The 20,550-nt window shown below is 38.2% G+C and overlaps 1 protein-coding gene across 1 annotated transcript in view; it reads left to right on the top strand.

Moving 5' to 3' along the window:
- Positions 1 to 1,845: 1,845 nt before the first annotated feature.
- Positions 1,846 to 20,550, top strand: part of PIK3CA (phosphatidylinositol-4,5-bisphosphate 3-kinase catalytic subunit alpha) — a 77,777-nt gene continuing 59,072 nt past the window's right edge. Inside the window, exon 1 of the mRNA XM_065943668.1 lies at positions 1,846 to 1,995. The gene's annotated coding sequence lies outside the window, so the exon portion shown is untranslated. The remainder of the gene's footprint in view (positions 1,996 to 20,550) is intronic.

Here is a 20,550-nt window from a genome sequence, read left to right as displayed (position 1 = left end):
CCTTCTCAAGTGGATTTTCCTGACCAAGGAATCTAACCAATGTCTCCTGCATGGCAGGCGGATTCTTTACCAACTGAGGTATCAGGGAAGCCCAAAAGGCAGATTATCACATAACAAAAATCATATAATGCATGTACCACCTATTAAAATAAATTTTAGAAAAACATGTATTTACCATAATTTTTCCCTACTAAGGACCACCTATTAAGATCTCACTAAACTCTGGGCCTGGGAACACAAATTTGGGAAAAGCTGCCTTAAGATTTCCTTTGACCAGTAAATCAATATCATTGCTTTTTTTGTTGTTTGTTTAAATTCCTTTCTCTTGAGTAACAGAGTGTTCTGAAAGTGCTGAAAAACACTGGTTCAAGAAAAATATTTAGAAACTTAGACCCCTGAAATATGAGATGAAAACCAGAGCTTAAGAAAAGAGAGAAAGCACAGGAAATACAGAAACACAGTCAAATGAAACTATGACCACATAAAGGAATGGTTCTTTTTTAGGATTGGTTAAGGATGTGTGGTGTTTGAGCAAAACTGGTTATTGGTCAGCTTTCAGCACTGAATGACAAGCTGAACTGTAACATCTCCAGGGCGGGTCACTTTCAAGTCCTCTACTCCTTAAAATGCAAGAGAGGGCCCTACGTTGAGGACTTGTATTGCAGATTTCTGCTAATCACTGTTCCTACGTCTTTTTTAATACAATGAAAGGCCACTAGGGGGAGAAACACGCCGAAAACCTGACCCTTAGCAGTGATCTCAAAACCTAACAGATCCTATTACTCTCCAGCAAAAAGAAGCTTCTGTGGTACGCAGTATCAAACCACCACCCTGCGTCTACTCTGGAACCAAAATGGTTTTTCTAAAGTCTCCGTGGGCACTACGCGAAAAAAGCACGTGTTCTGAATAGTCAGAATGGAATCCTACAAGCTGATTCAGATCTGAAAAAAAGGACATTGCAAAAGGTCTCCCTGAGTGAGTCAAAGTATTGCAGAGGGCTGTGGCAGTGCATTCCTCTTTCGGGATGGGCTACAACTTAACCTTACGTTGGCAAAAGGACGCGAAGCAACGTTTTGTAAAAGGCCTTCTTTCTAGTATCGATATCCATTTCTGGTTAGCCACTGAGAGAGGCGGTTAGCCACTACATCCCCTCCCCTCGCCCCTATACTAGAATAAATCTTATTTCCTCTATGGGCGTAAAAGTGAATGGACCCGCTAGCTCCCGATAGGCCTTTCTATACCTCAACCCAGCCCTACAGCTCGTAGAGACACATAGGCGCATCCCTGCTGCTCGTACGACACCTATGCCGCCACAGGATGACAAAACAGCCTCACCACTGCAAAAGACAACAGCGTTAAATACCAGCGCGGCAGGAAAATGAGCCACAAAGCCACTCAAACTTAGGGCACAAAACCAAGGCGCAGGCGCACTGGCACACTGTCACCCGATTTGCCCACTTCCCCCTTCTGGTCTCCGCAGTTTCACTTCCTCTCGTTTGTCCCTCTGCTTCCGGGGCATAGTAGGCTCGGCCCCTCCTCAGCTCTTACCCTCCTCTGCCCGAGGAGGGGGGAGTCGAGGGGGTGGGGAAGAGTTCGTTGTTTGTTTACACGATGTGAGCGGAAAAAGAGACCAATAAAGTTTATTCTGGAAACAAAAGAAAAAAAAAAACAGGGGTGACAGAGAAAGGAGACGGGGGCGGGGGCGTGTGGCGGGGGCTAGCTAGGAGAGGCAGCGAGAAGGAGAAAGCGGCAGTTCCGGTGCCGCCGCTGCGGCCGCTGAGGTCTCGGGCTGCTGCCGCCGCGGCCGCTGGGGCTGGGGCCGCCGGCGAGGCAGGGCTCGGGCCCGGCCGGGCAGCTCCGGAGCGGCGGGGGAGAGGGGCCGGGAGGCGGGGGCTGTGCCGCCCGCTCTCCTCTCCCTCGGCGCCGCCGCCGCCGCCGCCCGCGGGGCTGGGACCCGATGCGGTTAGAGCCACGGAGCCTCGAGGAGCCCCGAGCGTGAGTAGAACGCGGACAGGCCGGGAGCGGGAGCGGTCGGGATGGGGCCGGGTGGGTGCCGGGGACTCTCGGGCGCGCCCGCCGTCTTGGGCGGGGGCTGCCCGCCGGTCGTTTCTCCCAGCTTCGGCCCGCAGCAGAGTTCGCCTGCGATCCCCGCTCTCCGCCTGCCGCTGGCCTCACCCAGATGCAGAGGCGAGGGCTCGCCGCTCCCTCTTTTCTCCCTCTGGCCGCCGCCTCGCTCCTCGTTTCCTTCCTCTCCCATTTTTGGGGATGGGGCGGCTAGAGACTGAGGAAGTGCGCCCAGGGCCGCCGCCCCGGCCGCGGTGGCTCGGTCCCCCGCGCCCTTGCACATCCACCCGACCCGCGAGCACCGCGGCGTGAGCGATCGCGAGTGCCAAACCGCGAGCTCTTCCTGAGGGGCTGTCACGCCCGAGGACTCCGACCGCGCCAGCCCGGCCACCCTGCGGTTTGCCTCATACTGGGTTTAAATCGCCCGGCTGGGGCTTGGAAGGCTAGCGCGATTCCTCTCCCACCCTTCCTCTCGAAGTTGTTTTTTTCCTTTTAACCGAGACAATCAAACGTATTGAATCTTTCATTCATAGACCTGAGACATTGTCTCGCGATTGTATCTTTAGTAAGTCTAATATGTGATGCCTGCTTCATAGCTCCTAAGTGGCTCGGAAAGGTAGGGTAGCGCCCAGAATTGGACTGTGTAAACACCAGACGTTCAGCCAGTGTGTTTTGATCGCGGCTTGAGGGGTTTATTTTAGGATGCTAAAGGAATAGTGGTGATGGTGGCTAGTTACCAGACTTAGAAATCGAAAGCTGTTTTGGCTGACAGTAATTGGGAAGCTGTTTACGTAGTCATAAAGGGTAAGGGGAGCGCCATAAGAGGGGCTTCTGTGAGAAGAGCCTGCATATTCTTTAATGAAGTAGAGTTGTGATTCCGTTTGGTGACGCTTCCTCATTCCAGCACTGCGCCTTTGGGCACATGCAGGACATGGGTTTGCGAGATGATGTTTTGATCGTAGTTTGTGAGGCCTGGGAGAACCACTTGGAAAACTTGGGTAGGTAAACTTCTGTTAACTCAAGTCATCGGGTAATTACTATGGCCGCATTTGAACCACTGTGGGCAATACCGGTCGCATGTTTTCCTGCTCAGAAGCTGGGTTCTCTGGGTATTTGCTTACATTGCACTGTACAAAATTTGTTTATGTACTGGATTGCGTGTTGTTAAGGAAATACCTACAAAATGCTTAAGATACCACGTTACTAATTTAATTTGTGTAAATCACAGCACGTCCTTATTAATGGATCCTAGAAGCAACTGTAGTGTAAGAATTTGTTAATATGTCTGTATTTAAGTTTTAACATTTTTTAAGACTGAATCATTGAATTCTGGTTGACAGCATAGATCTCTATCTAAACATCACATGTTCTGGAAAATTTTAATTATCAGATTAACTGTTCTGCAGTGTCATCAGCCAAAATTATCTGAAGAGGGCCCAGTGGGGGTGTGTGGGGGGGAGGAGGGGTATTTTGTTTGGCTTTCTGAGTTTTCTCATCTCACCTTTTTGGATAAAATTAAATTTCATCCGTAACTTTTTTCAAAAGTTTCTTACAGGTTTTTCCATCATTGTAAAATAGAGTGCTTTCCTATTAAAATCACGAAATAGATGATTGAAAGAAGTGATAGCACATGGTAACAGTCATAGCATCATGGGGGAAATAAAAAGAAAATGAATGAATATTAACTTAATATTTTATCATTGACTTTATGAATATAAAGTTTGAAAGACATTCCTATCAGTTTTAGTTCAGGAATTAAAAATGAACCACATATAAATGCAGAACAGTGTTTTTATATGTCTAAATTTTTTTCCCTTCAATTTTAAGTAAATTAGATATGGCATTAAGGAGATGTCACTAAATACAAATGCTGTAAACCCAAAAATTACTGCGTGAAAGTGTATCTTCTCATGGGCTAGATATATGTGAAAGGAGGACTGTAAAAGAGCAATAGCTTTGCCTGGTTTTGGATGGAACAAACCTTCTTAAAGCAGAGCTTCCTTCCTGTCAGGATAAGAGCCTCTCCATCCCAAATAAGTATTGCCTTAAAAAAAAAGTAAATTTACAAGTAAAATACTTAAATGATAAGATAGGTCATACTCTTTCCTAAAAGAGCTCGCTTATTTCCTTTATTGAATTAAGAATTTTTAACATTTACTATTACCATTTAAAAGGCATTTGCTCTGTTGATCTGTTTATTTGAAAAGGGCTAACTTAATCCCGTTTGATCTCTTTAGCAACAAAAATAGCATTAAAAGGATCACTTCTCTATTTTATTATTTAAATATCTTGAATTTCAAGGGAGGGGTGATTCTGTGAATGAAATGTGTTTCTTAAGCATCATAAAAGATTTTATCTCTGAAAATATTTATGGTCTTTAAATTTGTGCAAGTTTAGAAGCATAAATCTTGGGAAATCAAGGTTTATATTAGTATAGTTATTGAGCTGTTTTTTTTAAGTATGTTTGTCTTGAGCTACAAAACAATCCTGTAGAGAAGGCAGTATTACTGTCTCTGAGAAATGACATTTTAATTTAAGGTCAGGCAAGTATCAGGTGACAGACTCATTGACAAAATGAATGCTTTGTGACTCCTTTCGTTTTATTATGCTACCTCTAACTTGCTCCAGCCTGCTTTTTTTTTTTTCCAGCCTGCTTTTTAATGGATAAAGAAACTAGAGCCCATAGATGACCTTTTTCCCTTATTTGTAGTAATAAATGGATGTGTTTAATTCCCCTATAACTTAAACAGTGGTTTTTGATCCTGGCCACATACTAGAATCATCTAGTTAGCTTTTTAAAAATATCAGTGCCAGAGTCTCATTCCTGGAGATTCTGGTTTAATTGGTCTGAGATGGAGCCCAGACAGCTGTTTAAGTTCCCCAGGTAATTCTAATAGACACGATTGTAAAGCCCTTGCTTTCTAAGACCTGTATGATTTGTCTCTTTTCTTCTAAGTTCATCTCTCCTCTTTCTTCCTACAGCTCCCTTGGCCTTTTCCTGCTTCATGTGCCAGTGCTGTTTGCCCTTCATGAGACATTTGCACACTCTATACCCCTTGTTTAGCTGGCTGACTCCTACTCATTTTTCATATCATTCCTTTGAAAAGTCTAGTCTGGGTCAGGTGCCCTTGCTTCCTGTTCCCGTAACATCTTGTGCCCCTGCTGTCGGAGCATTGACTCGGTGCACTGGCGATTGCCTATTTATTTGTCTGTATCTTCCACCAAGATGTAAATTTCATGAGAACACTGGGGGTTTTATCTTATATAGTTATGTTCTCATTGCCAAGCACAGCAGCCAGTACATAATAGAGTTATTCACTGAATAAATAAATATATTGACAACAGACTTCTTTACAACATTAATAATTTACAAATGCCTATTGAGTTTTTATACTATATTTGTTCACTAAAAATATACATCCCTAACCTGCCACACATGTGTATCTTATTTGGAGACGTTTGGGATGTTCTAAATTACATATAAATTATTTCAAGAGTGACACTCAAACTCCCCCTCAACACACACACACACAAATAATTAAGCACAGAACTGTGCTAGAAATCGGGAGATGTGAATTCAGATCCTAACCTCACCACAAGAGTGTGTCCTTGGGCGAGCCTCAGTCTTTTGGGGCCTCAGTTTCCTTATCTGCAATAGAGGAATTGTACTGAATGCTCTACATGGTACTACTCAGTGCTTTAGCCTTAAAATCCTATGAGTACTAAAAATACTGACTTTGTAAAATCTGAACCTCCTTGGTTCAAACCCTGGCTTCTATACTTACTGGCAGAGTTACTTTGGACAGATTTCTTCATATGTATAAGGAGAGTAATTACTACTCAACAAAGTTGTTATTGTTTTTGTTTTGTTGAATTAAATGAGTGTAGATCCAGGAAAGTTTTGGCCAGGATCAGATGTCTAAGACATGTTCATTTCCTTTCCCCTTTGAAAGTGTTAGATCTTATGAGTGGACTTATCTGAAATAAGAAAAAAGACAGTTTATGTAATACATCCTGTTTTCCACTTTGCTGACGGCTAACTTTACAGGTGTGACTAGGGACCAAGACCCACGTGGCTTTTAGTTTCATTTTCTTAGAACCCTATTCCACTGTCAGACACCCAGGTGTTAGTTAACCTGCCTGGGAAATAATTATGCCTTGAAGTTTGAACCATGACAGGAGCTTCCCTGGTAGCACAGTCGGTAAAGAATCTCTCTGTAGTTCAGGAGACCCAGGTTCAATCCCTGGGTGGAGAAGATCCCCTGGAGAAGGAAATGATAAACCACTCCAGTATTCTTGCCTGGAAAAATCCCATGGACAGAGGAGCCTGGCGGGCTATAGTCCATGGGTCCCAAGAGTCAGACACGACTTAGCGATTAAGCCACCATGACAGGATAGCAAGTGTCAAGCTGTTTATACATCATAATGCATAGCATGGAGGAAGGGGACTCTGGACTGTCGCCAAAGATCAGTAAAATCAGACCACCATTCCAGAAGAATGGAGCAGATTAAAACTAAGGCTGACTTACAAAAAAGATGCAGAGATTTTGGTGAAGTCTCTGTTTGCCAGACCTTAGAATTCAGGGAGTTTTTTTATTTAGTAAATTTTAGTAAAAATTATTTAGTAAATAGTAAATTTATTTAGTAATTTCCAGGAGATACAGGAAGTATACCTCTGGTCAGGACTAATTGTAGAAGATTGTTCTCGATTTCAGGTTAGTAGTTACAGGTATCAGTTAGCGAACTGAAGTTTATTTTTATTTGTTGGCCACACCTCAGAGCATGTGGGATCTCAGTACCCCAATCAGGGATCAAATCCACACGCCCTGCAATAGATGGAGTCTTAATCACTGGACCACCAGGGAAGTCCCTTAAGCTTATGTTTAAAGTGAACTTTATTAATTATCTTTTAAGAAATGATACTGTAATAAAAATTAAAAATAGTGGTTAGGAGAAACTGAAGTCTTAAAGGTATCAAAAAGAAGCATGAGGCAACACACAGTGAAGTCTAAGGATTCGACTTAAAGGCTTGTGGTTTCCGTTGTTCAGAAAGGTTATTCAGCCTTAGATAAACCGATAATTTTTATAGCCACTTATGTTATTCGTATTTAATCCTTTATTAATATGAATCAGTTGATACTGGTTAAGAAATTTTTATATGTTCTCTCTCTCTCTCCTCAACTATACAATTTGGGGAGTTTAATGTTAAAATACTTCAATAAAAAGTTTCTGAGTTTATAGTAAAAGTGGTGGCTTAGAGCTTTTTCTTTAAGTTTAATGTTTCTTATACAATGAAACTGTTTTTAGTATGGATTATAGTGCTCTGGTTTGGATGGCTGAAAGACCAAATTCCAATTCCAAACTGCTACTTTGTATTTGTCTATAGGGGAAAGGAGGCAGGCCTTATCACATCTTTGCCTCTCTTTAATATGCTACTTGCTAGTAACTCATATAATTAATGAGATAATTTAAGTAATTCCAAGTTCTATACAATTATTTAAAAGAAAATGTATACATACTAATTATTTTAAATTTATACCTAGTATAGGAATAACACACTTCAGCATTTGGTCTGACAATTAAACACTCATCTCTTCGTATCATTTTGCTAGTTAGCTTAATAGTTTATCTAAATAACACTCATTTATAAGAGGTTAAGTTTAAGTATCTTTTAGTATTAATATTAATTGGAATTGTTACAAAGGAATCACTGTGTTAGCGCCAGCATTGCCATTTAAAATAAGTGTGGGATTTTTAAAAAGTTAGAAGTTAAGTATTCTTACAGACCATGTTTATTTGGTATACTTTAGATTTTAAATATTTGTGTAGTGGAAACTAAGGAAGTCAGTGTTGTGATGTAAAAATAGCTGCATTAGGATAGAAGCATTCTGTTCTGATCATAATTCTCTTGCCAAACTCACCAGGATTTAGTAAGATTCTGTAGAGAGATGCATCTTATAAAGCACTATAGAGATTTAAAGCAATATTATGAGGATAATTTTAAGCATAAATTTTTTTAACAGGAGGAGACTGTGTTCATTCTTGTATCCTAAGCACCTAGCATAGTACCCAAAAGTAGGTGATCAGTAAGTGATATTTTTGCAGTAGAATCATAATTGGGGATCAAAACATTTATCTTTCTATCAGTTAGTAGCTGTATACTTTATAAACTATCTGAAAATTAATAAATTGCTGTGTGCCAATGTGGGTTGATCATTTACTGTGTATAGATTCAAATTATAGGAGACGTTTTTCTATAAGTAAATTAGTTGCATATTTCTGTTGATGTTTGTAGACGTTTTTAACAGAGATTGATAGGTTAGCAATAGCTATTTCCTAGAAGAACACTGAATCAGGGGTCTGAGAATCTAGGTTCTATGTAGCTCTTTGGCCTTAGATCTTGACCTTTTAGCACTCGTTTGATTTCTAGCATTTTAAAAGCTTATTTTTGATTTCAAGGAAGAGTAAGTAAGCCATTCCCTAGAGGGAAGATGGCCTATCTCAGTTTATTGTTATCTTCAGAAGAGAAAATCTCTTTTATCTACCTGTTTATAAATTTGCACATATTTGAAGGCCCTTCTGTGAAATTCTGTGACAGAAAAAAACTGCCATCAGAAAAAAATGGACTGGAAAGATTTTTTTCTTTCCCTCCAAAACTGTCAGGGACTTGGAAGGATCAGACTTAGAGCAGGCGTGTCCTTTTTGTCACTGGCACTGAGAGCAGTTAAAGTTTCTGACAGACACTGAGAACAGGTCATCTGTTGCACTCCAGTTGCCAGGGTTTTGAAGGCTCACAAACCTGTCTCAGCACCCTTAATAGCCATTGGCAATCTTCCTTACTTTAGTTAAAGACTTCTAGGAAAATATGTCGCATAATTTCCTTTGGTAACCCATCCCGCTAGTTGGTTTTCAGAAAATATGTTCTAATCTTAGAAACATAATTCCAGGGGCAATAGTAAGGCTCTTTTTTCTAGATGTGTCCTCTGTTGTGCGTAAAAATATATGAAATGATGATAAAACTAATTGTCCTTAATCAGGAAACAGTGATGTGTATGCTATTAATTTGTTGTTTCTATAAATGTTCAAATTACTCACTTTCAACTTTTGAATAGGTTTTAACCAGCAAACTGTTCAGGTAATGAGATATTATGTAGAATTATTTTGATTATGTACTTCATTTTTCAGCCAGCTAAGCAGATTTCTGTCGCTCTTCTTTGACAGATCATGCTTTTCCAAGTGCTTTTCTGATGGACTTTCTGCAGGTCTAGACCTAAGAGTACTGCTGCATTTTTAAACAGTTGATTGCCTTTAGCCTGAAAGCACGTGAATTGTGTGTGTTTGGGGTTTTTGCTTAGGAGGTTAACCTCTTGACAGGTACAGAATCCTTCGAGTTTTCTGCCAAATGAGCTACTATTCTGGAATATAGATTTATGGAACATGTCATCAAGAGGAAATCAGCATTAAGGGGAAAAATTATTGGGAAAAAGATTGAAATTAGGCACTATTGTAAAGTCAGTGTGAAATCAAACTACATATGACAGCAAAGAAAGGAAAAATTATATTTTCACATTGTCATTTTATACTTATTGTAAAGATTAATAGTAACATCATTTTATTTTCCATATGAAGATTTCCTTAAAATCTAGTGGCTTCTTTTTTTTTTGTTTTTGCAATTGATACCTGGATAGGCAGCATCTTAAAGTATTTATTTATTTTATTTTATTTTTTTATCTTAAAGTATTTATGAAAGTGATATTTGTATTCTTTTTCTATATACCAATTGTAAAAGTTGGACATGACTTTATCAAAGCAGTTTCTGTACTTGATAATTAACAGTGGTAGTAAAATTCAAAACAGTTTATAATATTAGTAATGTTATGGTTCAGAGACTGGTAGTTTGATTTCTCTTCAGTATAAGGGACCAACTTTCAACTTTCTTAGTGATATTGTAGGACTTAAGATTTACTCAAAATCACTGTAAATAATTTTGACTGTTTCTATGCAATGAGAGCCTAAAGCCTTGTGTTGTTCACAGACACTACTAATATGCAGCTAAATGATCTACCGATGTGCAATGAGTAAAGCACAGCTAAATGTGTCATGTGATGGTGTTTTGTTGAGTTTAAATATCAGATACATAAGTCTGTTGAGTACATTCCTCTTGCAGATAATATTTTTCCCCAGTCAAAATGGGGTCAAGTAGTCTTAGCAACTGTACAGAATATTTAACGTCAGAACAGTCTTAGAAAATCCATAAAATATGGTCAATGTGTGTAGGCTTCTTTAATTTTTCTTTTCCTAAATATATTTCACAGTGGCTAAAAGCATGTGCTCTGAAGCCAGACTATCAATATTACTAGTTTTGTAATTAAGAGCAAAATTATTTACCTGTCTAGGTTAAGTATTCTGTTGTTCATTCACCAAGTTGTGCCTGACTCTTTGCAACTTCATGGACTGCAACATTCCAGGCCTCTCTGGGTTAATACATAATTCCTTATTTGTAGAAGAGGGATAATTACAGTACCTACATCATAATATTATAATGAAGGTAAAATGCCAAATACATGAAAGCATTTAGAACAATCCCTAGTACATAGTAAGCACTCAGCAAATATCTGTATGCTACTTGAGAGCACTAACCATGTCATGTTCATTGGTTCGTTTTGGGGCTTTAACATTTTGTAGTGAATTGAATCCTGTCCATTTTGAGAATTTACTAATGGATCCTATCTCTGAAGAATGAATGATAAGGTTTGTGTCTAACAAACTACTTGACATTACTGCTTGCTTTTTGTTCTATTACAGTTTTTTAAAGTTTCATACTCACTCTGAGAATTTGAATTCTATTTCATACCTAAGAGAAGTTAGCATATAGAGATTTAGCGTGATTGGAATGGGAGATATGTGGACAGAAAGGAATTAAGTAAATGGATGTATATTTTCCACATCTAATCTGAGCTTCCTATGGATTAATTTTCCCTGTCCATTTTTAGAATCTCAGAATCCCCAACAGATATCTTTTTTCCTTTTTTATTGAAGTATGACTGATTTATAATATCAAATTAGTTTCAGGTGAACAACATAGAAATTCAATGTTTTTCTAGATTATACCCCATTTAAAGTTTTTATAAAATATTGGCTGTCTTCATAGGCTGAACAGTATGTCCTCATAGCCTATTTATTTTATATTTTTTAATTTGTAGCTCTTGACTTCCTACCCCTATATTTCTCCTCCACTTCCCTCTTCCCCACTGGTAGCCACTAGTTCTCAATATTCGTGAATCTGTTTCTGTTCTGTTATATTCTGACATTTATTTTTTAGATTCCATGTGTAAGTGATAACATACAATATTTATCTTTTTCTTTCTGACTTATTTCACCAAGCATAATACTCTTGAGGTCCATCCATGTTGTTGCAGATGGCAAAATTTCATTCTTTCTATGGCTGAATAATATTCCATTGTATGCCTACATACCACGTCTTCATCCATTCATCTGTTGGTGGACACTTAAGTTGCTTCCGTCTCTTGGCAGTTATTAAATAATGCTGGTATGACCCTGATGGCTCAGCCGGTAAAGAATCCACCTGCAATGCAGGAGACACAGGAAATGTGGGTTCAATCCCTGCGTCGGAAAGATCTCCTGGAGGAGGAAAATGGCAACGCACTCCAGTATTCTTGCATGAAAAGTCCCATGGACAGAGGATACTGGCAGGCTACCATCCAAAGGGTCGCAAAGAGTCAGATGTGACTGAGTGACTAAGCATGCAATATTCATGAACATTAGGATATGTGTATATTTTTGAATTATAGTTTTGTTTCCTTTGGATATATACCCAGGAGAAAAGGAATTGCTGGATCATATAGCAATTCTATTTTTAGTTTTTTGAGAAATCTCCATACTGTTTTCCACAGTGGCTGCACCAATTAACAGTCCCACCAACAGTGTACCAAGCTTCCCTTTATTCCACATTTGCACAAACATTTGTTATTTGTGGTGTTTTTGATGATAGCCATTCTCACAGGTGTGAAGTAATATCTCAGTTGTGGTTTTAATTTGCATTTCTCTAATGGTTAACAAGCTTGAGAATCTTTCTGTGTGCCTGTTGGCTGTCTGTATATCGTCTTTGAGAAAATGTCTGTCCCGGTCTTCTGCACACTTATTAATGGGTTGTTTGGTTTTGGGGGGTTTTTTTTGGTGTTGAGTTGTATGAGCTCTTTATATGTTTTGGATATTACCCTTATCGGTCATATCATTTGCAGATGTATATTTTCTCCTATTCTTTAGGTTGTCTTTTTGTTTTGTTGATGGTTTGCTTTGCTATGCAAAAGCTTTAAAGCTTAATTAGGTTTCACTTACTTTTGCTTTTGTTTCCTTTGACTTAGGAGACACATCTGGAAAACACTGTTACAATTTATGTCAGAGACCATTCTGCCTATGTGTTCCTCTAGGAGTTTTATGTTTTCCAGTCTTACACTTAGGTCTTTAATTCATCTTAAGTTTATTTTTGCTTATGGTGTGAGAAAATGTTCTAATTTCATTATTTTGCTGTTCATTTTTCCCAGCACCACTTATTGAAGAGACTGTCTTTTCTCTCCAATAAGGAGACAATATTCTTGTCTCCTTTGTTGTAGATTAATTAACCATAGGTGCATGAATTTATTTCTGAGCTCTTTATTTTCTTTCATGAATCTGTTTTTGTGCCAATACCTTGGTGATTTGATAACTGTAACTTTGTAGTGTAATCTTAAGTCAGGGAATGTGATAACTCCAGTTCTGTTCTTTTTTTTCAAGGTGGCATTGGTTATTTTGGATCTTTTGTGGTTCAGTATAAATTTTAAGATTGTTCTAGTTCTGTAGATGTCTTGGACAGGAATTGCATTAAACCTGTAGATTGCTTTCGGTAGTATGGACATTTTAACAACAGTAGTTCTTCTAGTCCATGAACACAGGATTTTTTCTTCAGTATCCTCCATCAGTGTTTTATAGTTTTCAGAAAATAGGTCTTTCATCTCCTTGGTTAAGTATATTCCTTGATACTTTATTCTTTTTGATATGATTTTAAGTGAGGTGGTTTGCTTACTTTCTAGTAGCTCATTATTAGTGTATTAAAAAAGCAATCAACTCATATAAACTAATCTTGTATCCTGCAACTTTACTGAATTCATGTTCTAATAATTTTTGTGTAGAAAGTTTAGGGTTTTCTATATATAGTATCATATCATCTACAAATAGTGAGTTTTACTTCTTTCCTTGGCTTCTACTTCTTTCTCTTGTCCGATTTCTGTGGCTAGGACTTCCAGTACTGTGTTAAATAGAAGTGGAAGAGTGCGTGTCCTTGTCTTGCTCCTGGTTTTAGAGGAAAAGCTCAAAGCCTTTCACCATTGAGTGTGATATTTGCTGTGGGTTTATCTTGCAGCTGCTGCTGCTGTTTTGTTACTAAGTCGTGTCCAGTTCGTTGTGATCTCATGGACTGTAGCTTGCCAGGCAAGGATACTGGGGTGGGTTGGCATTTCCTTCTCCATGGGATCTTCCCAAACCAGGGTTTAAACCCATGTCTGCTGCTTGGCAGGTGGATCCTTTACAACTGAACCACCTGGGAAGCCCTGGGTTTGTCGTAGATGGCCTTTATTATGTTGAGATATGCTCCCACTATACCAACTTTGCTGAGTTTTTATCATGAATGGATGTCGAATTTTGTCAGATGCTTTTTCTCCATCTACTGAGATGATCATATGGTTTTATCCTTTCTTTTGTTAATGTGGGATATAACATTGATTTGCAGATATTAATTATCCTTGCATCCCTGGAATAAAATGCATTTGATCATGGTATATGATCCTTTGATATATTTGTGAATTCTGTTTGCTAATATTTTGTCAAGGATTTTTGCATCTCTATTCATCAGAGATATTGACCTGTAATTTTCTTTTTTTGCAATATTATTTGTTTTGGTTTCAGGGTAATGGTGGCCTCATAGAATGAGTTTGAGAGTGTTCCCTCCTCTTCAGTTTTTTTGGAATAGTTTGAGAAGTATACATATTAGCTCTTCTTTATATAATTGATAGAATTCCTCTGAAGCCCACAGGTCCTGGACTTTTGTTTGCCCCCCAGCAACCATCTTAATAGCACTCTTACCATGGGACTTCCTGGTGTTCAGAAGTAAAGAATTTGCCTGCCAGTGCAGGAGACGTGGGTTTGATCTCTGGGTCAGGAAGATGCCCTGGAGAAGAAAATGGCAACCCACTCTAGTGTTTTGGCCTGGGAAATTCCATGGACAGAGGAGTCTGGCGGGCTGCGGTCCGTGGAGTCGCAAACAGTCGGACATGACTTAGTAAATAAACAACAAATTGAAGCAGTAATTGTTTCATGCTAATGGGTATTTCCTTTCCCTGCCTTTCTTCATGCGCTGGATGGTGATGGTGTCATACTGTCACATAGCTGTTGTGTTACATGGCTTCTGTAGAACTCTCACGTCGTGTTTTAAAGCTTCTCCATTATACTTGCTGTGAAGTCTTAATGAATACAGATTTAACTCTTGTGAATCATTCTGTTCATTACCTAGTTTATACTGACTGGACATTGTGTAAACCTTACAAGTCATTTACATGAAAATAAGGAAAGCAGTCATGTGTTCTGAACATTTTCATCAGTTTATCTTTTAAGTCTTTGCCTTAATCACTAAGGTAACTAGTTACCTGGCATCATGGATGGAAGTTTATGTGGCATCACCTACCTGGTTTCAGTACCATGGTTGGCACCTTACATAAATGAGACTGTTAGTTAGTATTTATGTTTTTGGTAACTCTGTGTGAATTTGTTTTCTTACCTCTTAGCTTTTAACAGTTTTCACTAGACCGCTCTTGATGGTCATACAAGGTAATTTATTTTTCTCAGTTTTCACTAGACCGCTCTTGATGGTCATACAAGGTAATTTATTTTTCTCAAGTTGATGATCCCATAGTCTATCTCTCATATAACAGGAAAATAATAGTAGTAAAACCCACACACTTAAAAAAACTTCATATATTATTGTAATTAATTTATATGGAGATTGCTTTAGAAAGTGTCTATCATTTTTGGCATAATTGTTCAACATTTTTCATTATTACTTGTTCATAAAGAATTGTTAGCATACTCCCAAGCATTTTTTATGCATGTAAAACTGTATAGAATTTTGTGTCTTTGGGGAGGGGGGAATGATACGCATAATGAAAAGTTTAAAAAAAAAAAAAAGGCAGTGGACTGCCCTTGTACTGACAAAGAATTAATTGACATTCTGTGGGAGAAAATTTCCTTGATTTTCCAAATGTACCTTTTAATATATAAATTTTTTGAGTTACCTCAAACCCAGCAGCAGCAAACTTTAATATCATGAATCTGGGAAAGGGGAATGTTATGGACTTTATGCATGTTATCTCCCTTAATCTTCACAGTAGCACTTCAATACACATCCTCTCTTTGTTTCACGGGTTAGGAAACTGAAGTTCTACATCTAATCAGTACAGTGGAGTTGCATCACGTTCAATTTACAAGAATTCAGTTATACATATTAATACTCAGCCAAAAGTAAAAGCATGATGAAAGCAATAATTTAAATATTGTAATCACATTCCACTACTGAGCTTTTGCTTAAAGTAGACATGAAATTAAAGATGTGAATTTGCTGTTACCTCAGACTGGTTTCAGTGTGTAGGTATGGACTCACTGTATTGAGTGTGATTCTGTTATTCAGACATGTGTGATGTTCATGCGGTATGGCCTCTACTACCAGTTCTCTAGTGCAGAACTAAAGAAACAGCAATATGTTCCAGTGTTGAAAGAGAAACTATTGTTTTAGACTTGCTGAGCAATTGTGTTGATTTCTAAGGTAGCCTATAGACATGACCACAAAAAACTACCATCTCTCTGGTTACATGCATGGACATGCGGAAATCCACACCATTTTAAATACTAGATATATTTTATATATTCTGTATGTAATTTTGTGTTCTAAATTGTTGTATATACTAATATATTATTATCTTTACACAAAACATATTTTTGTACAAGGTGGTATACAAAAAACGTCCATTGTAATTTATGTGGGATTTAAGAGACTTTTTTTCAGGAAAATGTTGACTCTGTAAATCCACAGACTATGTATTTGATGTTTGCTGCTATACACCCAGGACTTAGCATGTTACCAAGTACAAGGTTTATTGAATAAATGGAGAAAAAATGTTTAATCATTCAGCAACTTACGTTTTTTTAAATACAAATATACATATGGTGATCACATTTTCTCAGCCCAGATTTTGAAGGCACTTTAGAAAAATCTGCTTTATCCCCCAGATGAATTAGCCTTAAATCATATTAGAACAATAAGAAAATAGAATATTAGAAATTACAACTGTCTCACAACATCTGGTCCTAATATGACCACTAAACTTACTGTTATTTATGTTTCTTTCCTTTCTCCCATCTGTTCTTTTATATGCATATGAATTTGCTGAAGGAAGTACAACCATATTAGACAGAATTTAATTTATGAAAACCTAGGTGGGTTTCTGCTCTTTCACCTAGAAAAATGGAAAGACCAGAGGATAGAAAATATAAATAAGGTGACAAATCTATGTGTTATTCTTACCTCCTTATGTAATATTTATTCCCTTTGTACAACCCCTTCATGAATTCCCATCTGGTTTGTGAAGGGAAGAAGAACTTCCCCTTAGCCCCTTGAAAGAGCTGAGCTGCCAGATATTATTCTTTTTAGCTGGTCCAGAAGACATGTCTCCTGGGCCATGAAGACATGATCTCTTTCTTACATTGGCAGGGGAGGAAAGGCTTGATACAGTGAAATAGAACATTTTCTTGTAATTCTAGATCAGAACCAGAATACCTAACCTGCCTGCTAATTGCGTGACATTGAATAAGCCACTAATGTTTCATAAGCCTGAAAAGTTGATGCTGTGTGGCTAGTGACTGAAAGAGATGTTTTCAGGGTGGTACTATTTTCCAGACAGAGAAGGAGATGGCAACCCACTCCAGTACTCTTGCCTGGAAAATTCCATGGATGGAGGAGCCTGGTAGGCTGCAGTCCATGGGGTCATGAAGAGTCAGACACGACTGAGTGACTTCCCTTTCTTTCTGTAGTTTCTTTTGGAGAAAAAAATGGCAGCCCACTCCAGTGTTCTTGCCTGCAGAATCCCATGGACGGAGGGGCCTGGTGGGCTGTGGTCTATGGGGTTGCAGAGAGTCAGACACGACTAAGCAACTCACACACACCACACACTAATGTTCCAGAAGCGAGCTTATGCAAACAAACTTTAAGGATGTAGAAGTAGCTCAGTCATGTCCAACTCTTTGCAGTCTCATAGACTGTTGCCTACCAGGCTCCTCCGTCCAAGTGGGTTTCCATTTCCTTCTCCAGGGGATCTTCCCAACCCAGGGATCAAACCTGGGTCTCCTGCATTGCAGGCAGACATTTGAGCCACCAGGGAAGCCCCAAGGATGTAGAACTCAAATGAAATAGTAACTCTAAATAAAATAGGAGGGAAAATAAGTCAACAATATATTAAGTCTATTTTATGATTACCAAATAGAAATTATTCTAAAAATGCAGAGGTGGCTTAATAATTTTATAATTCATAGATCAATAAATCCAATAAGGGAAGTAAAGATCATATCAATAAATATGGAAAAGAAAGTAATTTCCTTTTGTTTCTTTAAAAACCAGGAACAAAGAGAAATTTTAACAAACTATGTCAAACTGAAAGCTGAAATAATGGTTAATGGTGAAACACTAGAGGAGTAACCGTTTTTTAAAATTTGGAAACCCATTATCACTATATTATTATATAACATTGTTCTGGAAGTTCTGACCAATACAGTTAAGACTTGAAATAGAAACAGGAGGAGTAAATACCAAAAAAGAAGCCACACAGTCCAATTTTCAGTATGATGTAGTTGCATTTGTAGGCAAACTAATTGAGAAATTACTAGACTTAATAACAAAAGAATATAGAGTAACTAGATTTAAGACAAATAGTTTAAAATTAGTGGTTCTCCTTTATGGTAGCAATAATTGTTTAGAAAATATATTTATATAAAAGAACATTTTAACAATATACAGAAGAGGGTTAAATTATGTTCATAAGAAATATATGAACTCATATGAAGAAGCCTAAAAATGAATGAAATATAGACAGAGTATGGGTACAATGAGGAGAGTATCATTGCAACTGTTTCAAGTACCAGTTTGTCTCAAACATACCTATGGATTTAACATAATCCTAATTTTTCAAAATGTGAGAAATTAACAAGAGACTAAACAAGTAAAATGAAATAAATTCTAAGTGAAAAATGAAGTACAATGTCAGAGAGCTAATCCTATCACCCTATTAGATATGAAAGTATACTATAAAATGCTAATGGTAAATCAAGGACTTGGATAGTGGTATAATCATTGACAGTAAAGTTGGTAAAGGAAATAAAGATCCCAGAAACAGACATTCTGAATGTAAAAAGGAAGTTCAGAAATCAGTAGAAAAAGGAAGATATTCAATAATTATTTTTGAGAGCATTAAATAGTTAGAAAAACAAAATCAACTTAATCTTTATCTCATCTTCTATAACTGACTAAATTCTGGATTAATTGAACAGTTAAGTGAAATAAATATTTTTATGCCAAGATCTTAATGACCCAGATAACCATGATGGTGTGATCACTCATCTAGAGCCAGACATCCTGGAGTGTGAAGTCAAGTGGGCTTTAGGAAGCATCGCTACGAACAAAGCTAGTGGAGGTGATGGAATTCCAGTTGAGCTATTTCAAATCCTAAAAGATGATGCTGTGAAAGTGCTGCACTCAGTATGCCAGCAAATTTGGGAAACTCAGCAGTGGCCACAGGACTGGAAAAGGTCAGTTTTCATTCCAATCCCAAAGAAAGGCAATGCCAAAGAATGTTCAAACTACCTACACAAATGCATGCTAGTAGAGTAATGCTCAAAATTCTTCAACCAGGCTTCAACAGTATGTGAACCGTGAACTTCCAGATGTTCAAGCTGGTTTTAGAAAAGGCAGAGGAACCAGAGATCAAATTGCCAACATCCGTTGGAGCATTGAAAAAACAAGAGAGTTCCAGAAAAACATCTACTTCTGTTTTATTGATCATGCCAAAGCCTTTGACTGTGTGGCTCACCACAAACTGTGGAAAATTCTTCAAGAGATGGGAATACTAGACCACCTGACCTGCCTCGTGAGAAATCTGTATGTAGAACTGGACATGGACAATAGACTGGTTCATAATTGGGAAAGGAGTACATTAGAGCTGTATGTATATGTCACCCTCCTTATTTAACTTCTGTGAAAAGTACATCATGCAAAATGCTAAGGCTGGATGAATCACAAGCTGGAATCAATATTGCCAAGAGTAATATCAGTAGCTTCAGATTTGCAGATGACACCACCCTTATGGCAGAAAATGGAGAGGAACTAAAGAGCCTTTTGATGAAGAGAATGAAAAAGCTGGCTTAAAATTCAGCATTCAGAAAACTGAGATCATGGCATCTAGTCCCATCACTTCATGGCAAATAGATGGGGAAACAATTCAAATAGTGACAAACTTTTATTTTCTTGGGCTTCAAAATCACTGCTCATGGTGATTGCAGCCATGAAATTAAAAGACACTTGCTCCTTGGAAGAAAAGCTGTGACAAACCTAGACAGCATATTAAAAAGCAGAGACATTACTTTGCCGACCAAGGTCTGTATAGTCAAAGCTATGGCTATTCCAGTAGTCATGTATGGAAGTGAGAGTAGGATCATAAAGAAGGCTGAGTGCCGGAGAATTGATGCTTTTGAACTGTGGTGTTGGAGAACACTCAAGAGTTCCTTGAACTGCAAGGAGATCAAGCCAGTTTCAGTCCTGAATATTCATTGGAAGGACTGATGCTGAAACTGAAGCTCTGATACTTTGACCACCTGATGCAAAGAGTCAACTCATTGGAAAAGACCCTGGTGCTGGGAAAGATCGAAGGCAGGAGGAGAAGGGGATGACAGAGGATGGATGAGATGGCTGGATAGTATCACCAATTCAATGAACATGAGTTTGAGCAAGTTCCAGAAGGTGGACAGGGAAGCCTGGCGTGCTGCAGTCCATGGGATCGCAGAGTTGGACACCACTGAGCGACTGAACAATAACAAATCTCATTTAAGAAAGATATTTATCTGGGTGGGGAAGTAACTTCCAAACATACAAGAATGAGAGACTCTCAAAGAGAAAGTTTATTACATTTGACTCTCATGTAAAACATTGGCATTTATTCTGTCTTTATCTCCCACCCCGCCTCCTATTCCACTTGCCGATATAAACAAACAAACTAAAAGATGTACAAACTAGGATTTGAAATTTCCAAAAATGTAATATACAGATGTTTAAACTTTAAGGTATTCATACAAATACTTTCAAAAATACCAAGATCCATATAAATGAATGAGAAAAGA

This window comes from Muntiacus reevesi, chromosome 8 (genome assembly GCF_963930625.1).
Source record: "Muntiacus reevesi chromosome 8, mMunRee1.1, whole genome shotgun sequence".
In the NCBI taxonomy this organism is placed as follows: Eukaryota; Metazoa; Chordata; class Mammalia; order Artiodactyla; family Cervidae; genus Muntiacus; species Muntiacus reevesi.
This window is presented reverse-complemented; position numbering and strand designations above follow the sequence as displayed.